General features: G+C 42.7%; 1 protein-coding gene across 2 annotated transcripts in view; it reads left to right on the plus strand.

Annotated features, from left to right (window-relative positions):
* The first annotated feature begins 2,428 nt into the window (after positions 1 to 2,428).
* The window catches only part of KLHL29 (kelch like family member 29), a 414,305-nt gene continuing 401,986 nt past the window's right edge, over positions 2,429 to 14,747 (plus strand). Inside the window, exon 1 of one of the 2 annotated variants that reach the window (XM_071807102.1) lies at positions 2,429 to 2,678. The gene's annotated coding sequence lies outside the window, so the exon portion shown is untranslated. The remainder of the gene's footprint in view (positions 2,679 to 14,747) is intronic. The other variant, XM_065835600.2, reaches the window with a different exon arrangement.

The raw sequence follows: 14,747 nt of genomic DNA on the forward strand, positions 1-14,747 counted from the left end.
CATTAGTGTTTTAATGACCCTTATTTTCAGTGTTATGACTTGGACACAGGTTTGCCTCCCCTAAAATATGTGCTGAGTGAGGGGACAGGATTTGCTGAATGCTGAGAAAAGGATGTGAGTGGCAGCGCTTCATTCCCAGTGCCAGGCACAGAGGAATTTCTCCAGACCCAGGTATTAACCTTAAATTTTTAAACAACTTCTTGCACCCTGTAACTCCACTGAATCACGAGCAGGTTGCCCCCCAAATTATTTTTCAGCTGCCTGCCCCCTCTACAAAGCCCACCTGTTGATGCCTTTGTCTCAGAAACAGAGAAAATAAAACATATATATATATATATATATAAAATAAATAAGTGGTTTCTTCTCACATCACTGAAGTTACAAAAATAAGAAAACCAAAGCAAGAAAATTAATGTAGAATACTATATTTAAGGTAATCATATGCTTATTCTTCATGAATATGACATCGTGGCTCAAATTCTGCGTTAAACCGGTTTAGATTGAGAAAAAAGTCACTGAGGATCAGGAAATAATTTGAAATTCATTACCTGTAAGTGAAATCAGAATCTGACCCTATGTCACCATTTGTAAATCAGGTATTTAACAAAATTTGAAGGGAAAACTAAGGTCAAGATTTGAACTCTTATCTTCCTGAAGCGAAAGAGTACAAAAGTACCTTCCTAAAATGAAAAACGCAGAAAATGGTCAGTATAAGAGACCTATAGAGCTTCATAGCTTAAAAGTGCTGTCCAAATATTAGCTAAATCCTTCCTATAAACCTGTGAGGCAGATAAGATGGAAGCACTTATGTTAAAAATAAATAAAACCTAGAACTGTCTCATCTAACTGTAAGATTTTATTAAAAATAAACAGGGCTGGTTGGTATCCTTAACCTCAAGGTCACAAAACAAAGTACCAGGCACTGGAGGATAACGGCAGAAACCGGCACTCCAAAATCACTGTGTCTAATTAAGGATTCCAAAGAATCTCTGCTTTCTGCTCTCTCCTGTCTCGAAGCATTCGCTGCGAGAACATTCAAATGCCACCGGGAGACTGACATGCTACTTGTTAGGTCAACAGTCCCATTGAGACTTCTTCTCATCGGCTTCTGGGTCAACTATATACGCTGGGTAAATAACACCGCACCAGGGCAAATAACTCCAAATGGGGCTCTTGCGTTTAAAAGGGAGAAAACTAAAGGGGGAAGAATAAAAAAGCTGCGTGGAAATCGGAAGAGTGTGTCGTGTGTGTGCTTGCTAAATAATTCAGATTTAAACGGTTCTGAACTTCTGACCCTCACACTGCGACGTACAGGACTGGAGGTTTCAATGTTAATCCAGGATATGTTTAAGGACAAAAAAAAAATGTATGGAGCGTCCCTGTTGCAGAGTGAGGCCATATTCTGCTAAAAGCATTCTAATATTAATGATGATGGCTGGTTTTGGAAATGTTTTAGCCCGCTGCAAGAGCATGTTTTCATTTGTGAGGTTGGGAAGGGAGGAAATGGAATTGCCCTTTGAGCGCCGCATCCCGCATCCTCCCAGGCATCGGGCAGCGTGTGTCCCTTTCTCAACAAAAATGTGCGTTTGCCTATTTTTGCGGGTTGTGTGCTTTGTTGGGCTGTCATTTGGCACAACTGCCTCCCTTTCACGTTACAGCACATATTTCCCCACGATGCATTTTTAACTGGCAAAGTAAGGAGAAAAGAATTTGATTAAGCATATTTTTATGCTTACAGGAAATATAAAAGACAAAGTGTTCCATGTTTAAAACTACGGCATATGCAGCATGTGTGCACATCAGAAAGATCTCTACAAAGCAGCACGCACTGATACAAGATTATACAGAATAGAGAGACAGATGCAGATTTCCACGCGTAAAATCTGTAGCGACTCCAAGCTCGATGGATATTAAAAAAATAAAGAAGGCGAAGAAAAAAAAGCAGCGGTGTCGGGAGAGAATCGTACCAACCTATTCAAAGACTCCCGTGGACTTCAAGAGGCTTTGGATCACGCCCCCGGAGAGAGATGATTTAATAAAGCGGGGTAATATTTCTTTTCAACTACACGCTACTTTTGAAGACAGCTGGGAGACCGATGACCTTTTCGGAAACACGCTCCCCCCCCCCGGCGCGTCCTCGCCGCTCACCGAGCGGGAGCGCCGGGCGCTCGGTGTACGCGCTCCGGGGACGCGGGGCGGAGGCTCCGCACCTGCACCCGCAGCGGGGGCGGCTCGGCGGGGCGGCCCCGCGGGGCCCGGGCGGTGGCAGCGGCGGGGCCGGGCCCGGGGCAGCCTCCCGCGGGGCGGGGCGGCGCGGCGTGCGGGGCGGAGCGGGCCGGGCTCCCCCGCCTCCCGCCGCCGGCCCTGATTGGCCCGGCCCGCCCCTCGCCCCGGCGCCCAGGCCGCCTCCCTCCCCGGCTAAAGCGGGCAGTAGGTGAGGGGAAGGCGGCCAGACGGGAGCATGGTCGCGGCTCCGCAGCAGCCTCCGCCGCGCCGCACCCCCCTCCCCGGCCTCCAGCGCGGCTCCCGGCACCCGCGCCGGGCTCTGCGTTAGCGGCGGAGGCTGCGATGCACAAGCCGCCGCCTTCCGCCGCCGCCGCGCATCCTCCCGCCGCCTGAGGACGCGGCCGCGCACCCGCGTTGCCGGCCCAGGGCCGCCTGCGCCCCCGCGGAGGGAGGTAAGCGGCGCGGCGGCTGCGCGCCCGCGGAGCTCCCCGCCAGGCGCGCCGGGCACCGCCGGGCTGGCGGCTGCCCTGCGCCTGCGCTCGGTGCCCGCATTAAAAACTTCCTGCGTGCCTCCTGCTGCCTGGGGGGTGCTGTGCGGGGAGCCAGCGGCCGATCGTACGATCGTATGTTATGACGATGGTGATTTCCTTGTTTTTTTTCCCTTTCCCGCATATTTTTTTTTCAAATGTTGGCGCGGGGGTCTCCACCCCCGCCGCGCACCCACAACTTCGGGCACTCGCCCGCGCTGCGGCGGGGAGCGGGCTCGGCCGCGCACCCCCCGCACCCCCGAGGGGCGTCTGTGTCCCCGTGGGCTCCCAGCCCTCCCGGGGCCGCTGTCCCGCTGGATCCCCCCTTCCCATTCCCGGAGCCGCCCCCGAAACTGCCTGGGAACGGATCGGCGCGCACCTCGGCAGCCTCCTCCTTCCCAAACGTCTGTGCCAGCCCCGGCGTCTCCCTGTGCCTGGAATACGTTCCCATTCCCCCCTTCCTTTTTCTCCCCCTCCCCACGCGTGATGCGTACGGGGAACTTCTCCGCACAAAATTGCTTATTTATGTATATACATATCTCTATATAAAAACACTCCGTATGCATTTCCCTCGCCACGCCGTAGGACGTTCCTCGCCGGTGTGAGGTTTTGTTTGGCCGCTGCTGGGGTTTCCTATTGATGCTTTTTTGAGGGGAGGTTGTTTTCTTTTAACTTGTCTTGGAGCCGAAGTGCTGTCTGGTGCCGTCAGGAGCACAGAGGCGCATCCCCTGGGTACCTGTTTTCGGAATGTCTCGCTTAGGATGGGAAGGAAAAGCTACTTCTTTTTTTTTTTGACATTGAGTGGATGTGACTATCTGTCCTTGTGTGAGGATGCAGGTCTGTGGTCCCTGGGATTTTGGGTTCAGGTTCCTTTTCCTTCCTGGAGGGTGGAGGAGGGGGGTTCTGGGGATGAATGGTGCTGTTTTTCATACACTTCGTGAACAGTATGTGCTCATAGCCTCCGAGATTTTTTATTTCCTTTCTGGCTTCATTTATTAAACTGAAAATATTCCTTGCATGCTGGAAATGGATTTATCTCCCCACCACTATCAAAAATTGTGGAGCCATGGTCATGTAGTTGCCTGCATATCTTTTTGTTTATTGTATATGAAAACTGTTTAGAAAAAATGTAGCGGTCTGGTAACTAGATTAAGGGGGATGTAATCACTTTTTCCATCAATGGAGAAAAAAAGACATGCATGTTTGCTGGAGGCTTATTATTTGCTTTAACAGAAGATTAAAAGAGCATTATTCTGATAGGAAACTTTGTTTTTCTTTGTTATTTCTTTAAAACAACTGAGCAAGTGTGTGTGTACGTGTAGGCACGTGTGAGTCTCTTGCGCAGATTTAACACATTTGTTGGGCTGTCCTTTTGAGGTCAGTTTTGAGGTACTTAAAACCCAAACTACTGTAGCTTTAGGGTGACTGCAGATAAATGTTACTGTCTCTTATAATTTGCAGTCTGCTGAAACTTTAAATCCTCCTTGATAGATATGATGATCTGTGCGAGAGAAAGAATAGTGTTCCAGCAAGCTTTATTATTTTGTTTTCATCCAAAACAAAGCAACAGTGTGTCTATCTTTTATTATTATTGTTTTTGGGTTTAAACTGCTAATGCATTTTTTTGTCCCCCATGTGGAGCAAAATAAAGTATGGCCATATTTTACATTGACATTTATCTGCGTCAAACTTTAGTTATGCTCAGGAGGTTGTTTAATTTTCTCTGGATGATATACAGGGTTTTTTTTGTTCTTATAACCTGTCTTCATTGTGTGTATTTATGGAAGTTGTCTTCAATTGAAGATGAAATATGGGAGCTATGCAAATAATTTAGTGACCCATCCAGAATAAGACTTAGCCAGCATATGTAAACTATGCCTTTCATTGTCTTGTTTCTTATAGATATCTTTCCCCATAATGTCTATTTTGATATTTCCTGATAGAAACTGAATAAAGACTACAGTAATTTAATTGAAAATTAAAGTTAGGTGTTTGAGTTACTACGTCTTCTAAAATATGGGAGTATCATTGTGATTTATTTAAAAGTCTAAGAATATCTGGTGATATCAAGTAGTTGTCTTGCAAGTAATGACCAGTAGCACTACATTTGGGTTTATTATTTCTGTTGTTCATGTTCGTTTAGCTTCCTGTAGAGGGTCTTAAAAGAACTATGAAATACATACTGGGTTCTTGGTCTTAAAAGCTGCCTGACTTTCCTCTGTTTGTTGTCTCCGGTAGCTTATGAAATGTGTGCACAGTGTGTCAACCTTTCCCTTAACAACAAAACCTATGAGCAAATGTTCAGTGTGAATTATATTACCGAAATAAAATATTCTATAGTTGTCATGGTTACAAATAGAGGCAAGGTTACTGGTTTTCATCTGCATGCTGGGGAGGGGGAATCTAGTTTTGTCACTTTTTAATTACATTTCTAATGAGTGATGGTCATACTTCAAGTACCCAATATATTAGATACACGCCATAGCGGATTAGATTTTGTCGAAGTCTGACTGAAACGAAACAAAAAGTGGCGATGTGCTGGAGCAAACCCTTTCTTGTTCATTTGTGTTTTCCGAAGCAAAAATCTTGAGGGAAGAAAGTACCCACCTGTGTTTTTGCTGTGTTTTGTCTCTTCTTCTAGACTAGTATTCTGCCAGGGTCGCTGCTTCTCTTCCTCAAACAATAACAAGTATATAGTGTGTGTGTGGTGACTGGGAATCCTCTCAGTGAAGGGAGACGAAGACACAGATCCAGAAACAAGATCTGATTTTTGGCTTTGCTGTGCACCGTATCTGGTGTTACCACTTCTATGGCGCCTGTTTGAGGAGGATTCACCATCCCAGGTTTGCCGTGCTCACCTCACCACTGATATCGCTTTGCTCCCGTGTGTCTTCGTTCTCCCAGGTTGGGATCGGTTGTTGCCGTTGACTGTTAGCACAGTGCCCAACTGGAGGGACTCCATCGAAATCGGGGCTTTAACTATTTGCAGCCATTGGCGCTCATCCCAGTGCTGTTGCTCTGTATCTCTGCGCTCATCTGCAGTTCAGTCTTGTCCACGCCTACTTGTTTTCCTGACCTTTTAATTTAGTTCTGAGAACCTGTGGACCCGGTTCTTCTGAAGCACAGAAAATCATCAAGGGCAGAAGAAAAATTAATGTATATTTTCCTTCTTCTCTGTGTAGAGCCTCTGTGGTGGGAAATCACACACAGCTTTGGTGAGGGGGCCATACCCACTGCTGGATCCATCAATGGAGAGAGAAATCACAGTCTGTCCTGTCTTGTCTCTTTCATTATAGCCCTGTTCTGGGCTGTATTTTTTTTAATTTTTTAAGACTGATCTGTCTGATTGTGTGTTTTGTTTGTGTGTTTTTTTTTTTTTCCCTGCATTTCTAAGTTCTGGGGTTACTTGAATATTTTGGCAATTGTTTTTAGCATTCTTTCCTCAACTGTAGGTTGAGCAGAGCATTCCAAAGGCCTGTCCTGCTGATCCTCTGGGATTTGGTGCCACAGGCTGCAGACCCGGGGAGACCCGAGACCCAAGGGCCTGATCCTGAAGCGCCCTGTTTGCAGAGCATCAGCTCCGTAGTGCACCACGCAGGTCTACATTGTTTTCAGATCATTAATTCTTTGTTCCATAATCGAGGCTTTTAGCTAGCTAAAATCCCAGCATGGGTTAGTGACTTATGTGGTCCTTCAGCTTTCCCCCCCACCTCTCCAGATCTTCCATTTGGCAATATTTAGCCTTACAGCGTGCTGATTCAATAACCTTAAGTATGACACAATGTCATTAGATTCTGTGATTTATTTGTGTATCTAATCACTTTCTTAATGTACTCATCTCTTCACAGAAATAATGCTATCTAAATACCTGTATCCTAAAGCCCATAAACCTACAGATTGGATAACCTTGCCTTGAATATACTTGTGGGTACTTGAAATTATTGTATTAACCCTTTGCGTTTTAAAAATTTCCCTTATGGTTTTATGTTGGCTTACCCTGTGTGGGGAAGAGTTTTAGCATCCCTCTATGCAGTTAATTCTGTATTCAAGTTACTTGTTGGGAGGTGGAGCTCCCATGCGAAGGCTGAACATGGGCTTCTCAAGAAGTAACTTGCCAACAGCATCTCCGAGCGTGAGGCTGCGTGAAACGAAAACAGCTTTGACATGCTTCTGTCACTTCTATGTTTCCTTTGTCACCAGAAGTACAAAGAACTCTTCATCAGCTATAAAGGGAGAGATTAAAAGGAAATAGATTAGAAAATCTCTTATGGGAAACGCCTTTCTGTCAGGTTTTTAAGTCAGCGCACTTCAGAGGGTGCGAATATGGGCTGTTTACCTGACGTGGTTAAATAGGAACCGAACAGACCTGGTACAAGAGATGCCCCCAGAAGCCTCCCTGGTGCTGTTGTTATGCAGCCGGTTACCTCTGTGCTGTCCTGACCATCTGATAAATGACAGTAACTGAATTCCGAGTCACACTCCTCCATAAATAATTTTATGTTGTGGATTAGAATATCTGGAACATGGGACCATTTTCCTTAATTTTTATGTGCTACCTTTTTTTTTTTAATCTGTGATGCTTAGGTCTAGGTTTTCAAATATCCTCAACCTGAGTTTTTGCCATCATTGGCACTGATGTCAGAAAAACACGTCGTTTTTTGGTGGTCTCAAACTTCAGGTAATCGATAGTGCTGGCCTGTGGTAGTAATCCTGATTCACTGAAGCAATCTGCTCAAACTACAGACAGACTTATTTTAAAATGAATTCAATGAGTTCAACATTCCTTTTGGTGTTTGTGGTGTTTGCTTTTAAATCCATGCCATCCATTACAATACACTATATAACATACGATATTAAGCACTGGGACTTCCCTTCAGGTTTGGTTTGGCTTACTGGAAGACATGAATGTGCAGTTCTTTGGTTTGTTTCCAGTTTTAGGACTAAACTCTGCATGAATACAGGTAATATGCAATTTGATTGATTAAACCAAATTATTTCTCGGGGCATGTTTTGGAACTCATTCAGTGCAGCAGTTTGCAGGAAGATCTGCCACTGGTAGAATTTCTCTGCAGTGTTGCTGTTAACTAAAAACCGTTAGGTTTGCATGTGGTAGGACTGGTATTTTTTGGGCTCTACATGTGGTTGGGAGCTCTGTGAAGAATCCCTCAAGTTCATACTGAGGTATCAGAGGCAATAATGGTGTCCTGTAGCAGGTCTCAGACTCAAGATGTGCCTGACTGGTGGAGCTGGGCTTTGTTCATACATCTCTTGATATTTTTGAACCTTGAGACAGGGCAACTTCCTATTAGTCTTCACTCTTTTTATTTAAAAACAAAACACCAAACCAAAGCAGAAAAAAACCCAAATAAACAAAAAACACCAAAAACCTAAACAAACAAATAACCTCAACAAATAAAAGCCCACCACCACAACAGACTGAAAACAAACCAAAGAACGTACCCCAAAGCCATGATCTGCATGACAATGCCTGAAGTAGAAATCCTGGATTTAAAGCCTGATTTAAGAGCTTTTGCCTCAGACACTTCTTAAAGTCCATACTGATGAGTAATTAATATTTAAATCAGATAATTCTGTTCTGAGATATGCTTTGTCAGACCTTCTTGTAGGATTTTGGTTTTCTGGCCTGCAGAAGGGATGCAGCTGGATTTGCAGACTGCAGCACGCTGTAACTACTGGAGGAAAAGTTTATCTTCTCAGTCTGAGGCTTAAATGTGCTGTTTCCCTTAATTAGAGGGAGAAGAATTTAATTGCCATTAGTTTTTCCAGCCACAGGTGAACCCCAGATCAAAGGAATAGAGGCGAAAGAGTTCATTGTAATAACCATGTAACAAGGAGTAAAGTGAGCACAGCTGTGTTTACCTGTGCTTTAAATACGTGCGTTGCAAAATTTGGTTGACTTGCTGCTTGTTGAACACCTGAATTCAATAATGAATTCAATAAATGACTCCTAACATATTGTATACTTCAAAAACTTCATTTTTTAACTTTTCTCGTGATTTTTATTGTCTCTCGCTTGCCAAGAGTGGAATAATGCCAGATTGGAACACTTCATTTTTACAAAATGTTGTTGGGTGTATAAATGTCTGGAAAATGCTTTTGAAACTATGTGAAATGCTACAGAGTAACTAAACTCAAGCAGTATTTTGAGCTTGCACCTTCATAAAGTTTGGGAAGTGGAGGGGAGAAGTTGCTAATTCTGTATGAAATTTGTTATGTCTTGGAATGAGGGGCAGAGCATAAAAATAGATACATATGTATAATGTAATTCAACTGTGTCAAGCTGTACACTGTGAAACAGCTCCTTGACAGTGCCTATATTCTCAAATATATTCTTAATATATTGGTAGTGGGATGGGTCAGCAGAGGTGTTGAGCATGATGCTGTTGTTGCTTGGAGAATCAAGGCCAGGAACTCTCATGATAGAAGGTGGTTCTTATTTCTTTTTTGAATACCTTGTTTTAGTAAAATGTGTTGGAGACTATAAGGGATATCTGAGAAGGATTCAGTGAATGACAGAAGGAAAAGGATGGAATAAATCCTTTTTTTAGGACTATATAGGTGGCAGTAGTCCGTGGAATAGGTAGAGACTTCTGGAAGGTAGGAATGAGTGGCTTCTTGGTGATATGACACTGGTTTATATTTTAAGGGTTGTGTTTAAGAAATGGGAGACTCATATAAATCACAATTGTTGCAAACATGTGGTGTTTTTTCTTCCTCATCTTTTCTTTTGACTTGGGAATAGGAGTAGGTGCAACAAAGCTTATCCAGATGTTCTCCATCGTGACTGTGGGTTGCTCTGCTTCCCCCCAAACCCTGGTGTTCCCCATGCCAGTTTCAGGAACAGCTTGATAAATTACGTCTGAAAGGCCTTGATACTGCAGCGGACACTTTAGTCTGTCATATTCGGAGCAGAGAAATACCAAGTACAGTAAGGATATTGTGTGGTGAGAGGTTATAAAAAGTGTTGTACTTTGCCCGTTTAGGAGAAGGGTCGAAAAAAAAAATGCGTGGTTAACACTTCCAGGTCATGTCTGACGGATTTGCTGGTACAATGCAAGGCGAAACCTTAAATATACTGCACTGCTCTTTATTATGCTATTTTTGGCCGATTGTATGAGGAAAGTATATATAATTTGGAAAAAACTTGATGTTCTGTCTTCCTTCCCCCCATTACTTCACATTTCTAAACACTGAGCATACCAATCAATATTCCATTAAGAGGAGAATTAACTTGGGAGAAGCTTGCATGTATTTGCATGTAGTAGCTTATTTTTTGGTCTGTGGCTTCGTGGTGCCTTCCCCCTTGTAATCTTACTATTTTTTTTTTTAAGAACACTCCAAATATTTGTGCAATTACTTCTAACAGTGAGGTTTGCTGTGCTCCATCTTAATTCTGGCACAGACTTCTACAGCGCCCTGCTTGCAAGCAACATCAGTCAAGTGTTTGTAGCTACTTTTTTTGCTTCTGTTTTACAATAGCTGGACATCAAGGTACTCGGCTTCAGATCAAATGTTGCTCTTGGTTACACACATGTAGTTAACAGAAATCAATGTTGCATAGGCATAAATGAAAGTTGGATTTGATCTTTTTTTGAGTTACCTCTTATCTCATTTACATTCGTGGCTAGTCTGGATTTTTTTTGCAGGCTGGGTTGAACGCCCCATCTTAAATTCAGAAGTCGTGAGACTTTTGCCGCCTGTGTCAACATTTTACTTCTTATGGTCCCTGTACAAGTCCGAAAGGGGTTTTTACAGCCTTCCTGCTTTCTGAAGTCTGAGCCTTGAGACTGCCAACAAGTGTAATGAGATTTGATTAAAAGCTGCCTATAGCGCATAAGAGCGTGGGATGTGGCTGTGTGGGACCTTCTGGGGAACCTCTCGGTTGATCTTGATGTGTGAATTGTCACGAGAGCTGCTGAACTGTGGACCAAATCCTGATCTAGTTAACACCTGTGGAGCTGACATGTTCCAATATGTGTCTGATGTTGCACAGTGTTTTTATACCCTGAGGAGCAAATCACTTGTGAAATTCAACTGTGAAGGTCTTACGGTCAAAGAAAGAGTCTGCAAATCTCAGTATGTGACAGCAGCTGCACAAAGGGGGGGTGGCTGGTTGAACAGTCAGAATATCTTCTGGGCCTTGGCTTGTGTGGTCTTACTGGTTCAATACCTTTTTTCTTCTTTCTCCTCACAGTTCTGTATTATGCAAAACAGGCCAAATTAATCCTTGGCCCAAATCTGTGGGGTCAAACGAAGTTACATTTGGTACTCTGAAAATATTAAAGAACAGGCAGAACATTTATCTAAGATTATCAAATCCCCACAGGAAAAACTGTTTTTCTATTACGTTTTTCTTTTCGGAAGAGAAGTGTGTAATTTTACGATTAAACTTCTGGGCAGTTCTAGTTCTACAACATCACAACCTTATCTCTCAGTGAACTAAACGGCAATGGGAAGTCGTGGCTGATACTTGAGTTGTTATTTATAGGAGGAAAAAAATAGACCATAGAAATGGTATAGGAGGTAAGGAAGCAAAAGGGCTTGTCTGTAGTCTATAAAATACAGGACTGACTTGAAAAGTGGTACTCAAATACAGAAATGCAGCCACAAGTGAAGAGAACTGTGGTTCGCTTGCTGCTGTAATACTCTTTATTTTGGTTTGTTTGTTTTTCCTCTGTCTCGGATAGAAATTTTGAAAGCCCATTTGTGTGTGTGGGAAGAGGGTGCTCTTGCTAAGAGAAAAATTGCAGCAAGTTTTCCTTAAACTCACTGTTTCAATATCACACTTGAACAGTTCCCAGCAGCATCCTTCAAGCTCTCTAAAAACTGTTCTTAGACAAATCTTGTGGTTGCAACAGCTGAGTTACTGAAGTATTGTGTTTCAAGAATAATACAAGTAAAGCAAATAAACCCCCAACTGAAAACCTTGTGTTGGCTTCTCTATTCAGAGAAGTTCAGCTGCAGTGCTGAGGTGGTTTGGGCGGGAGATGGAGGATGATGCCCGGTTGGGTCAGGTTGGGAAGCTTGAATTCATTTGTGGTGCTTGAGGTGGTGGTTAATCAGGCCATTGGGTACCTCCGCTTTTCATGCGGAGCAGCCGTTGGACTAGGGCAGACTTTTGCTGTGTGTAACCGGAGTGGAAGCCCTGGTTAACTATTTCTTTCCTCCTCTTTTCAAGTCACAACTTGTTGATCAGGCAATTACTCATCTTTAGGAAAACATGAGCAGGCTCAGGTTTCAAGGTACTTACTAAAATGACATCGTGTGTGACAGCAGATTATAAGGCTTCCCCTGTCTAAATATTATCTTGTAAAATTAGAACATATCAGTTCTCCTTTTTGAATGCACATGTGACCTCTTGAATTTTGCTAGAACAATTTTGAAGTTTGCTTAAGAGAACAGTTTCATCCTAAAATCCAAAAAAGTACAACTGCCTTATTTTTCAATATGTAAAGATTGTGAATTTAACAACAATCGGAACTGTACAGCCTTGGGCCATCTTCTTGATTAGAAAACTGAAAGATACCAAAAAACCCCGAACAAACAACAACTGAAAAAACCCCAAGCAAACACAAAATGAAACCGAAACAAAGCCAACAAACAAAAAAACCCAAAAGGAAAAGTGTGGGGTTTTTTCCCCTCTGTGCTCGTCAGGCATAGTAGCATGTATTTTATTTTTATATGTTATACATATTTTTTAAAATATCTTTTAGGGGGGCAGGAATGGGGGAATAGTGTAACTTATACCTGTAATTGCTACTCTAACAGCAAAGCTGCATTTGAGAAAAGACAAACCATGAGGATAACATCCAGGAAATGCCAGTACTAATCTTACCTAGACATTCCATTACTTTCAATTTTAGACAAAAATTTAGGAGCATGAGCAGTGCGTGTATAACTACTACATGCACAAATACATTTAATCTTGGCTTGCTGTATCTAATGAGAAATGTTTCACTGTGGCTGCAATCAACATAATGTCTAGAGATTCTTGCAGGAGTGGTGATGGTGAAGCGGTGATAGAGCTTATACAGAACAACACCCAGTGCCAGCTCTGCTCTCTGAAATCCTCAGCCTCTGTCTGCAAGAAAATTATAAATGTAAATCTCAATCTCTAGATGGGCTTTTGGCAAAGGTGAATAAATGGGGGATCTTTGAATCTTAAGCTGAAATTTTCTGATCTTTGAGCTGAAACTCATTTGTTAGCCAAGCCTGGAGCAGGTTTTACTGACTGGTATGTGACCTGGCTGCCACTAGAGAGGGACGGAGCTCTATTAAGAGCAGGGGTGCATTACTTAAGGGGCAGATTTTAAATAAATGTGTTGTGTTTTTTTGACAGAATTGTTTTTCTTTCTGAAGGTAGAAAAGGAGACCATGAATGTTTAATCATACCATTGTTTATACCCAAGAACAACTTGACAAGCAAAATTTCATTGCCCAGAAACATCTTTAAAAAGGCAGAAGTGCTTCATGTTCCACATACAGATCAAACTCACAAATATTCTTAGCAGAAAGCACCAATGAACTGCAAATTCTGTTGTGGAAGCCTGGAAACAAGTTTCTAACCATCTGTGTGAAGAAAGTGCCATATCCCCTATGAGATGGAAAGGCAAAGGCTTCCCAAGGAACTTGGGGAAGCAGTGTAGTTCTCCCATTTTCCCTCATGCGATGCAAGTGTTTTATTCTGCTTATCCTCATGTAGCTGTGACTCTGAAGGTTCTCTGTTGTGAGGAAAAAAGAAATAAAAATCAAACAAACCAGAGCAAACAAAAAAGCCAACTGCTGCCACCACAAAACCTAACAAAATCAACCCTGAAAACAAACAAACAAAAAACCCCAAACCCAAAGACAACCCCCTAAACCCTAGAAACTGTGTGGGGTCAGATTCAATTCTGTGTGTAGCCACAACTTCTCTTGACCGTGTCAGGGTCAGGTTTGCATAGTCTGATCTACTTGGTGGCTCTTTCCTGTTTGGTTGTGTTTTAGACCAGTCCATTTTACAAATATGTGTATTCTCAAAGTAGTTGCGCATGTATGCTGCCCCCAAGTTGCTCAGTTATCTCTTCTGTCACTGTATCTTAAGCTTTCGGTTCTCTAGTTTAGATTTATCTTATTTCAGATTAATGAAAGCACCAGCGACAATTATTGAGCATCTTAATGAGATACATCCTCAACTTTTTCCATCCTTGCCATTTCTGTTAAGGCAGCAAATCCTTCTGGGACAAGGACTGTTATTTTTTGCCTGTACAATTAGAGCCTCCTTCCTGGCTGAGCCTTGTGCTCAAGACAAAAATCATTCATAAGCTCTGAAAATGCTGCTCTTCCCTACCCCATCTCCATTTGTTCTACAAAGATTCTGTTATGCTGAGGCAAAGCAAAGCTTAATGCAGTTTTCCTTTTTTTTCTATTAATTACTTATTTTTGAGGATGAAGAATTACCCTGAAGAGGTAAAATTAACATTAACATTTTTAGGGATCATAGAATGCTTTAATATGATTTTTTTTAAGGAAAACTTCTAGCTCACATTCTAATCCAGAGATACTGAACAGTAAAACATGGGCTTGCTAGTCAGGGGTGTATCTGTTTCTTCTGGAAAGCAAATGTGTGCTTTGTCTCACTGCATTAAAAATAGCAATCCCAAGAATATATTGAAGGCTCTGAACTATTTAGGAGGTGGCTGTTGCTGCAGAGGTCCACAGTCACGCCCACCAGAGGGCATTTTATCACCAATTTCTTGGGGAGAAAGTTTTCTCCTAAGTCACGGATCAAGTAGTAAATATTGGATGGAAAAGCAATGAAACATTGTACAGATAGTGGTGGGGTGTTTTTTGTTGTTTATGTATAAATACATATGCTTATTTCCTGGCTGTATTTATATGTAAATAAGTAATGATGTCAGCATGAATGGCTGGATTTCCCCACTGCTGCTTAAATGCTTTCTAATTTTACTTGGGGATAATCTGGAGAAAAAG

The sequence above is a fragment of the Patagioenas fasciata genome, chromosome 3 (genome assembly GCF_037038585.1).
Source record: "Patagioenas fasciata isolate bPatFas1 chromosome 3, bPatFas1.hap1, whole genome shotgun sequence".
In the NCBI taxonomy this organism is placed as follows: Eukaryota; Metazoa; Chordata; class Aves; order Columbiformes; family Columbidae; genus Patagioenas; species Patagioenas fasciata.